We start from the raw sequence: 7,500 nt of genomic DNA on the forward strand, positions 1-7,500 counted from the left end.
TGGGCGCAATGCGCTCGCTTCAGTAAATTGCCGTGCTGGCCTCGGCAACCAAGAGGTGTAGTGCGGCAGACTGCTGCATTGTAGCACACCGGAAACCGTGCAGACGTAAGCGATCGCCTCGACATCGCTGCGAGCGCTCGAAGAGACAAAGTCCGAAACCACGTGTGCCGGGGCGGTGCGAGCGCGACGCCTTTGACGCAACTTTTGCGTACAAGCCGCCGCACCGCCACGACGGAATCGCTGGCATCCCGCACGCAGCTGCATTGTGTCACGCCGGCAATCGTTGAAACACCACGCAGTCGTCGGCGTCGGCCCCGACATGGTTGCGAGCGCTGGAAGAGACAAAGTCCGAAACCGCGTGTGCCGGGGCGGCGCGAGCGCGACGCCTTTGACGCAACTTTTGCGTACAAGCCGCCGCACGGACACGACGGAGCCGGTGTCACCCTGCAGAGGGCTGCACTATAGCACGCCGGGAACCGGCAAAGAACCGCGCAGACGTCGTCGTTGGCCGCGGCGTTGCCGCGAGCACGCGAAGAGACAAAGTCCGAAACGACGTCAGCCGGGGCGTCGAGCACGCCGCCCGCACTGTTCGCACGCGTGCTCGGAAATGGCGAAGGGGCCGCGCTAGCGTGCCTTGAATCGGTGAGCGGCGGTACCGCGGCAATCGCCAGAGCTCGAATCCGCCCTGCAAAAGCCAAATATAGGCGCTCGGCTCGGCGCAGTACGCCGCCGCGTCGCACGAGTACGGCCCCATGGAGGTCTGGGCACTTATCGCTGCTACTGTAAGGGGCCGTACGGCCCCGGCCGACATTGTACCGTAGTGCGATTTTCGTCTTGCGCGTGCTCGTGGCGGTGTCCGCGCACCGTTCCGAAGTCGACAATCGTGCCCACGACTACGCGAGCGCTGGAAGAGACAAAGTCCGAAACCGCGTGTGCCGGGGCGGCGCGAGCGCGACGCCTTTGACGCAACTTTTGCGTACAAGCCGCCGCACGGCCACGACGGAGCCGGTGTCACCCTGCAGAGGGCTGCACTATAGCACGCCGGGAACCGGCAAAGAACCGCGCAGACGTCGTCGTTGGCCGCGGCGTTGCCGCGAGCACGCGAAGAGACAAAGTCCGAAACGACGTCAGCCGGGGCGTCGAGCACGCCGCCCGCACTGTTCGCACGCGTGCTCGGAAATGGCGAAGGGGCCGCGCTAGCGTGCCTTGAATCGGTGAGCGGCGGTACCGCGGCGATCGCCAGAGCTCGAATCCGCCCTGCAAAAGCCAAATATTGGCGCTCGGCTCGGCGCAGTACGCCGCCGCGTCGCACGAGTACGGCCCCATGGAGGTCTGGGCACTTATCGCTGCTACTGTAAGGGGCCGTACGGCCCCGGCCGACATTGTACCGTAGTGCGATTTTCGGCTTGCGCGTGCTCGTGGCGTAGTCCGCGCACCGTTCCGACGTCGACAATCGTGCCCACGACTACGCGAGCGCTGGAAGAGACAAAGTCCGAAACCGCGTGTGCCGGGGCGGCGCGAGCGCGACGCCTTTGACGCAACTTTTGCGTACAAGCCGCCGCACGGACACGACGGAATCGCTGGCATCCCGCACGCAGCTGCATTGTGTCACGCCGGCAATCGTTGAAACACCACGCAGTCGTCGGCGTCGGCCCCGACATGGTTGCGAGCGCTGGAAGAGACAAAGTCCGAAACCGCGTGTGCCGGGGCGGCGCGAGCGCGACGCCTTTGACGCAACTTTTGCGTACAAGCCGCCGCACGGCCACGACGGAGCCGGTGTCACCCTGCAGAGGGCTGCACTATAGCACGCCGGGAACCGGCAAAGAACCGCGCAGACGTCGTCGTTGGCCGCGGCGTTGCCGCGAGCACGCGAAGAGACAAAGTCCGAAACGACGTCAGCCGGGGCGTCGAGCACGCCGCCCGCACTGTTCGCACGCGTGCTCGGAAATGGCGAAGGGGCCGCGCTAGCGTGCCTTGAATCGGTGAGCGGCGGTACCGCGGCGATCGCCAGAGCTCGAATCCGCCCTGCAAAAGCCAAATATTGGCGCTCGGCTCGGCGCAGTACGCGGCCGCGTCGCACGAGTACGGCCCCATGGAGGTCTGGGCACTTATCGCTGCTACTGTAAGGGGCCGTACGGCCCCGGCCGACATTGTACCGTAGTGCGATTTTCGGCTTGCGCGTGCTCGTGGCGTAGTCCGCGCACCGTTCCGACGTCGACAATCGTGCCCACGACTACGCGAGCGCTGGAAGAGACAAAGTCCGAAACCGCGTGTGCCGGGGCGGCGCGAGCGCGACGCCTTTGACGCAACTTTTGCGTACAAGCCGCCGCACGGCCACGACGGAGCCGGTGTCACCCTGCAGAGGGCTGCACTATAGCACGCCGGGAACCGGCAAAGAACCGCGCAGACGTCGTCGTTGGCCGCGGCGTTGCCGCGAGCACGCGAAGAGACAAAGTCCGAAACGACGTCAGCCGGGGCGTCGAGCACGCCGCCCGCACTGTTCGCACGCGTGCTCGGAAATGGCGAAGGGGCCGCGCTAGCGTGCCTTGAATCGGTGAGCGGCGGTACCGCGGCAATCGCCAGAGCTCGAATCCGCCCTGCAAAAGCCAAATATTGGCGCTCGGCTCGGCGCAGTACGCCGCCGCGTCGCACGAGTACGGCCCCATGGAGGTCTGGGCACTTATCGCTGCTACTGTAAGGGGCCGTAGGGCCCCGGCCGACATTGTACCGTAGTGCGATTTTCGTCTTGCGCGTGCTCGTGGCGGTGTCCGCGCACCGTTCCGAAGTCGACAATCGTGCCCACGACTACGCGAGCGCTGGAAGAGACAAAGTCCGAAACCGCGTGTGCCGGGGCGGCGCGAGCGCGACGCCTTTGACGCAACTTTTGCGTACAAGCCGCCGCACGGCCACGACGGAGCCGGTGTCACCCTGCAGAGGGCTGCACTATAGCACGCCGGGAACCGGCAAAGAACCGCGCAGACGTCGTCGTTGGCCGCGGCGTTGCCGCGAGCACGCGAAGAGACAAAGTCCGAAACGACGTCAGCCGGGGCGTCGAGCACGCCGCCCGCACTGTTCGCACTCGTGCTCGGAAATGGCGAAGGGGCCGTGCTAGCGTGCCTCGAATCGATCGGCCGGGGGCCCCGTAGGGCGACAGAAAGGCAATTGTGCAGGAAACCGTACTGGCCATTAGCGAGAAATTGCCGTTCGCGCATTCGGTAGACGCGCTGCGCTTTCACGACTTCGGCATTGTGCTGCCGACGTAAGCTTTCAATCTTGCTCGCGGCGTTACGAGGCGGCACGATTTTCGCCAAACGCTCGTCGAAAGTGGCACGAGTACGGCCCCATGGAGGTCTGGGTACTTATCGCTGCTATTATATGGGGGTCCCAGAGAGCAGTCGCCCCCAAAGCGACCTGGGTGTTTGATATGCGGCGGGCTTCGTGCCCGTCAAGCGTGTCCCCGGTATCGCTCCCGTGGATCCCACAGCTGACGTCTGCAGCCTCATCCGCTTGATGCGTTAGGGGCTGGTTGTCGGACGACGCTTTTTCCACGATATCGAAGTGTGTTCCGCATCGTCCTCGGACGAATCAAATACGAAAGCGCCGAAGGCGCGGGCGTGACCCGTCGCCTAGCGGCTTTGCCGTCTCGGCTACGTTGCAAGTGTCGGTCGGTCCACCAGTGCTGCGGGCTCGAGAGAAACCGCAAGCCGCGATCGAGTCGACACAACCGGTCTATCGAGAATGTTGCGTGCTTCTTGCCGCGTGGCGATACCCGGCCCTGCGGGGAGGGCGCCGTAGCGAGCTCGAACGCCGTCGTCTCGGACTGTGCAAAGTGCTACCCTTTGCGAGAACGAAGCGTGTTGGGGCGCCTGAAGGTGGCCTCGGCATCGCAAAAACGGCGTCCGGCCTGCTTGAAAGGCTGGACGCGCAGTTGAACGATTACCTGGTTGATCCTGCCAGTAATCATATGCTTGTCTCAAAGATTAAGCCATGCATGTCTAAGTACATGCCGAAATAAGGCGAAACCGCGAATGGCTCATTAAATCAGTTATGGTTCCTTAGATCGTTTCTTCCTACTTGGATAACTGTGGCAATTCTAGAGCTAATACATGCAGTGAGCCTGAAGCCCTTTGGGCGACGGGTGCTTTTATTAGACCAAGATCGATCGGGTTTCGGCCCGTATTGTGTGGTGACTCTGGATAACTTTGTGCTGATCGCATGGCCACGAGCCGGCGACGTTTCTTTCAAGTGTCTGCCTTATCAACTTTCGATGGTAGGTTACTTGCTTACCATGGTTGTTACGGGTAACGGAGAATCAGGGTTCGATTCCGGAGAGGGAGCCTGAGAAACGGCTACCACATCCAAGGAAGGCAGCAGGCGCGCAAATTACCCACTCCCGGCACGGGGAGGTAGTGACGAAAAATAACAATACGGGACTCTTTTGAGGCCCCGTAATTGAAATGAGTACACTCTAAATCCTTTAACGAGGATCAATTGGAGGGCAAGTCTGGTGCCAGCAGCCGCGGTAATTCCAGCTCCAATAGCGTATACTAAAGCTGCTGCGGTTAAAAAGCTCGTAGTTGGATCTCAGTTCCAGACGAGTAGTGCATCTACCCGATGCGACGGCTCGGACTGAACATCATGCCGGTCCTTTCTTGGTGCACTTCATTGTGTGCCTCGAGAAGGCCGGTGCTTTTACTTTGAAAAAATTAGAGTGCTCAACGCAGGCGAGTCGCCTGAATAAACTTGCATGGAATAATAGAACAAGACCTCGTTTCTGTTCTGTTGGTTTTTGGAATACGAGGTAATGATTAAGAGGGACAGACGGGGGCATTCGTATTGCGGCGCTAGAGGTGAAATTCTTGGACCGTCGCAAGACGAACTACTGCGAAAGCATTTGCCAAGAATGTTTTCTTTGATCAAGAACGAAAGTCAGAGGTTCGAAGGCGATCAGATACCGCCCTAGTTCTGACCATAAACGATGCCAACCAGCGATCCGCCTGAGTTACTCAAATGACTCGGCGGGCAGCTTCCGGGAAACCAAAGTGTTTGGGTTCCGGGGGAAGTATGGTTGCAAAGCTGAAACTTAAAGGAATTGACGGAAGGGCACCACCAGGAGTGGAGCCTGCGGCTTAATTTGACTCAACACGGGAAAACTTACCCGGCCCGGACACTGGGAGGATTGACAGATTGAGAGCTCTTTCTTGATTCGGTGGATGGTGGTGCATGGCCGTTCTTAGTTGGTGGAGCGATTTGTCTGGTTAATTCCGATAACGAACGAGACTCTAGCCTATTAAATAGGTGCGGGGTTCCCAGCACCTTACAACCTTCTTAGAGGGACAAGCGGCTCCTAGCCGCACGAAACAGAGCAATAACAGGTCTGTGATGCCCTTAGATGTCCGGGGCCGCACGCGCGCTACACTGAAGGAAGCAGCGTGTCTTTATCCCTGTCTGAAAGGACTGGGTAACCCGTGGAACTTCTTTCGTGATTGGGATAGGGGCTTGCAATTGTTCCCCTTGAACGAGGAATTCCCAGTAAGCGCGAGTCATAAGCTCGCGTTGATTACGTCCCTGCCCTTTGTACACACCGCCCGTCGCTACTACCGATTGAATGATTTAGTGAGGTCTTCGGACCGATGTCCGGCGCGGCCTTTCGGTTGCGCCGGTCTGTTGGAAAGATGACCAAACTTGATCATTTAGAGGAAGTAAAAGTCGTAACAAGGTTTCCGTAGGTGAACCTGCGGAAGGATCATTACCGGATTGTGAAGGGTGGCGAGCGCCATTGTTTCTACCCCGTGTGGGTGAAGCAGCTCGCTGCGCCCGACGCTTTCCGCCGCTGGCCCCGCTTGGACGCGGGGACGGCTATACCCGAACATGCCGGGGACTGCCTGAATTTTGAGGGGCGCCCCGTGCCAAATTTGTTGCGCCCAGTGGACGCCGGCTGCAACCTTGGACGGTTGGCTTGGCCGCGCCCGCGGGTAGAAACGGCGTAACGCACACTGGGTGGGCTTTCTGTCCGCTTTGGCGCTCTTGCGCGGAATGGGAGTAAGACGACCCGACCTGCTGCTTTGCCCAGTACGAGGGGAACGGCGAAGCGTGCGGTCGGTCAAGGAACTGACGGTCGAGAGCTAATGCCGCTGCCGCTTAGTACACACACGGAACCGTGGTGCGAGCGCTCTCCCGTCCTCCGCGGCAAACGCTGCCGAGTCTGAAAAGGCTGGCGGCTGCCGGTCGCTTCCTGCGGCGAGTATGGAGTAACGACCCGACTTTGTTGCCACCCAAGTACTAAAGGAACGGTGTGGCGCTCGGTCGGTCATGGAACTGTCGGTATGAGGGTGCGGCTGCCAAGTACGGAAGGAACCGTGGCCTAAAGTGCTCTCCCGTCCTCCGCGGCAAATGCCACCGAGTCCGAAAGGGCCGGAGGCTGCCGGTCGGCTCCTGCTCGTGACGCGCGAGGTGTCGAGATCGCGGTTTAATGCGACGACGTCTGCAGGCTATTCGCCCGCCGCCGAGGGAAAGGCGGCGTTGCTGCGAAGTACCGAAGGAAACGCGGCTTTGCTACGTCGGAAGCGTTCTGCGGTTAGCGGACTTGTGCGCTTTGGGAAGGCGCCGCACGTCGAAAGAGGAAGTACGGACAGACGAGGGACTGTAGTCCCGGTTTCGAACGCACTTGCGGCCAGGCCCTTGCTGGCTTCGTCTTCCGCCTCAAGTAGACTTGTTGTGGCGCCGGCGCAGGGAGCCGTCCCTGGCACTGGCCGAGTGGTTTTGGAGAGCTGCGCGAGTACGCGCGCCGGGCTCTTGTCTTTCGTCTCAAGTAGGCTGTTGGATCAACAGCGGTTATGCTGCGGCGATCTGCCGATGCGAAAGTGTGTGTGTGTTTGAGGCCCTTCTATGAACCTACTGCTGACTGAAGCGAAGCACGTCGATGGGGGTGAAGCCCTGCCCGTGGCCGTGTAGCCGTTAAAGACTCCACAGCGGCTTAGCCCTAATCATGGCTCTGTCGCTCTTTGCAATTTTTAGTGGAGCGATGTGAACGTGCACACGAGACACACGGGTCCGGTGGATGGTTGGCAGGTAAAACCGGCTTCGAGTGCGCGCAAACGGCATAAGGTGCCTCGAGGGCAAGCGAGGAAGGCGTGGGCGCAAAACACACGCGCGAGTAGCAGGAGTGGAGTGCCATTAGGCTTTCAGCTGCTGAGACGCGGCCGCCGAAAGAGCGAGACTGGAGGAGCGCACGCCGAAAGGCGCTCTTCGAAACCACACACAGGGAGACGCCACGTGCCTAAAACCCTGGTTGTACTGTACTGAATTGAACAAACTATTTTTCACGACTCTAAGCGGTGGATCACTCGGTTCTCGGGTCGATGAAGAACGCAGCCAGCTGCGAGACTTGGTGTGAATTGCAGGACACACTGAGCACTGATTCTTTGAACGCACATTGCGGCCTTGGGTCTTCCCTTGGCTTCGTCTGTCTGAGGGTCGGATCACATATCAAGAGAGACT

The 7,500-nt window shown here is 60.1% G+C and overlaps 2 non-coding genes across 2 annotated transcripts; both read left to right on the forward strand.

Annotated features, from left to right (window-relative positions):
• Positions 1-3,937: 3,937 nt before the first annotated feature.
• Positions 3,938-5,752, forward strand: LOC140214883 (small subunit ribosomal RNA). Its single transcript, XR_011891810.1, has one exon. It is a non-coding gene; the product is annotated as a small subunit ribosomal RNA (ribosomal RNA).
• Positions 5,753-7,326: 1,574 nt separating this feature from the next.
• On the forward strand, positions 7,327-7,479 carry LOC140214880 (5.8S ribosomal RNA). The gene has a single exon (XR_011891807.1). It is a non-coding gene; the product is annotated as a 5.8S ribosomal RNA (ribosomal RNA).
• The last annotated feature ends 21 nt before the right edge of the window (positions 7,480-7,500 follow it).

This window comes from Dermacentor andersoni, unplaced genomic scaffold (assembly GCF_023375885.2).
Source record: "Dermacentor andersoni unplaced genomic scaffold, qqDerAnde1_hic_scaffold ctg00000711.1, whole genome shotgun sequence".
NCBI classification, from domain to species: Eukaryota; Metazoa; Arthropoda; class Arachnida; order Ixodida; family Ixodidae; genus Dermacentor; species Dermacentor andersoni.